Raw genomic sequence first — 2,822 nt, 5'->3', positions numbered from 1 at the left:
TTTAAAGATTTTATTTATTTATTTGACAGAGAGAGACAGCCAGCGAGAGAGGGAACACAAGCAGGGGGAGTGGAAGAGGAAGAAGCAGGCTCCCAGCAGAGGAGCCTGATGCAGGATTCAATCCCAGAATGCTGGGATTATGCGCTGAGCCAAAGGCAGACACTTAACGACTGAGCCACCCAAGCGCCCCTACTCTTGACCCATTCTCTGTCCCACAAAGAAATTCCCCACATTTCATCTTTCCTCACAACATTTCATGAAGTTATTTTTAATGACTCCACATTGTGTTCAGAAGGAAAGAAGACTGGAGGGATTACACCCTAACAATTGCATTACAAAGCAGTAGGAACTTATTGTGCACTTTCTGGCATTCTATGGAAATGAAATCATGTCTTCATGATTCTTAAGTGACTTTTTCAATTCTTTAAGTTGTACACTTCAAATATGTACAGTTTATCACATGTAATAATGCTCCAATAAGTTAATTAGAATTTAAAAATTCTAGGGGTGCATGACTCAGGGTCAGATCTGGAGCACAGGTAGCTGAGTCACACCTATTGGGGTGGGAGCGTTCTCGTCCAACTGTGAAGAAGCAAAGGTTCACAGGTGGATGTTAAAATAGTGGAATTAAATTAAGAAAATTCACATTTGATAAACTAATTTATTTTGTAACTAGAAGATTACCTACATATAAAAAAAAGAATAAAACGACATAAATTGTTTTAAGACAGAAGAGCTCTACAGTCACACACCTCACGGATCAGCTTTAGAAACACATTGTAGAGATTCCCATTTGACCTAGGACTCATGAGGAGCCCTGCAGAGATCATAACAACTCCCTGCCCTACAATCCCCTTCGATAATAAAGACATTACACTAAGCCATTTTATTTTAGGATACTTTGTATGTAGCAACAGCTAACGAATATAATAATCAAGTGAAGCAGAACTTACAACATTTGTAATAATCTGATTTTTTTCCTAGGGGTTTATTCTGATAATTTAAGGTGGGTTCATGATTACTGTGTTCTTCAAGTTTATTTCATGTAACTGTGCTAAAAATAACTCCATTGAGGCCCCTTTGAGGTAACATGGAAAGGTCAAAAGGGCATGCATGTGTGCACAAAACTTGTTTTTTTTTTAAAGATTTTATTTATTTATTTGATAGAGATAGAGACAGCCAGCGATAGAGGGAACACAAGCAGGGGGAGGGGGAGAGGAAGAAGCAGGCTCATAGCAGAGGAGCCTAACGTGGGGCTCGATCCCATAATGCCAGGATCACGCCCTGAGCCGAAGGCAGACGCTTAACCGCTGTGCCACCCAGGCACCCCAAAACTTGTGACTCTGAATCACACCCTGGACAGGAATCCAAGCCTCCTGGTAAGTCATCCTGTGGTTATGAGGATGATATATAATGGATGATACTGATATTGTTCATTTGCTGCCTCTTTAAAAGTTATGGCAGAATTTCACATACTGGGAGATATTTCATTTAACAAAACAGAAGGAATCATATTTGCATGTAACACTGGAAATTTTCAACCAAAAACCAGAAAATAATGTAATAAAACAATGCCACCAATCTTTCATCTTAATGAATACACCTTATAAATGGACCTGATATTCCATGATTCAATGAATAGATGAAGTGCCTGAGAGAGAAATATTTTGCATAGCAATAGATGTATGATTTCATATTTTGCTTGATCATCCTTAGGCCAAGTTTGAACTAGGGCCATATTATGTCAATCTACTTTTTTCCATATTTCTCTTTGTATGTAAATTCCATTGGAGGCTTGTATTTTATCATCATATTTTTGCCAGTGACTATGGGAGGCATGGTGGACACGAGCTATGTAACAACGGGATCCTAATGTGTAGAAAAATCCTCATGGTCAGCTATAACCACCAATACATCAAAGTCTGCATTCTCAGTTAAGAGCACTTAAGGTAGCGATATAAAAAGGAATGATGTTCACAATGGTGAAGCAAGGTCTTTCAGACTGTTCTCTGTTATAAACTTACATAAATAGCTGTGGTGGCCAAGAACAGATTTTCCACAGGAGTAGTATTTAGTCAATTAAAAGAAAAATTAGTCACTATGATACATTTTATTTGAGAAGAAATTATTCTTAACACATTCATGTAGTCCTTTGAATAAGTGAAAATGTCCACATATTTCACACCCATGTTTAGGAACGACATGGACACAGTAGGAAAATGACAAAGGGAAAATCTCTTGGATATCAGAGATATCACAAAGCTTAATAAGAAAAGTTATGCATATTGTACAAGACATTCAAATAAAAAGCAGAAATTACAGGAAATAAATTAAGGAAGCAAGCTCTACTTCCACACTCTGCATAAAAAAATCACAACTTGCGACTCAAAGGTATTGGGACCTGAAATCGTGGGCACTTCTTCAGCCTCAGCACAATTGTCCCTTTTAGAACTGTCATCCGAGAGAATCTCATCAGAGCTTTCTTTATTTCTTTGTTCCTCAGGCTGTAGATGAAGGGGTTCAGCATGGGTGTGACAACTGTATACATCACCGAGGCCACTGCACTTGCGTGGGAGCTCTGGGGAGCAGCAGAGCTCAGGTACACTCCTAGGACTGTGCAATAAAATAAGGAGACAACTGAGAGGTGAGATGCACAGGTGGAAAATGCTTTATACTTGCTGAGCTGATGAGATTCTAAGTATGGAGGAAACTATCTTAGAGTAAGAGTAAAGAATCCCAGCCAGGGAAGCGCCACCCAGCAACATAGCTGCAAAATACATCACCATGTTATTAAGAAAGGTATCAGAACAGGCAAGTTGGAT

General features: G+C 38.9%; 1 pseudogene; it reads right to left on the bottom strand.

Moving 5' to 3' along the window:
• Nucleotides 1-2,371: 2,371 nt before the first annotated feature.
• The window catches only part of LOC117801745, a 1,142-nt pseudogene continuing 691 nt past the window's right edge, over nucleotides 2,372-2,822 (bottom strand).

Source organism: Ailuropoda melanoleuca, chromosome 4, assembly GCF_002007445.2.
Source record: "Ailuropoda melanoleuca isolate Jingjing chromosome 4, ASM200744v2, whole genome shotgun sequence".
NCBI classification, from domain to species: Eukaryota; Metazoa; Chordata; class Mammalia; order Carnivora; family Ursidae; genus Ailuropoda; species Ailuropoda melanoleuca.
Note: the sequence above shows the minus strand (reverse complement) of the source record. Positions and strands in the feature narration are given on the sequence as shown.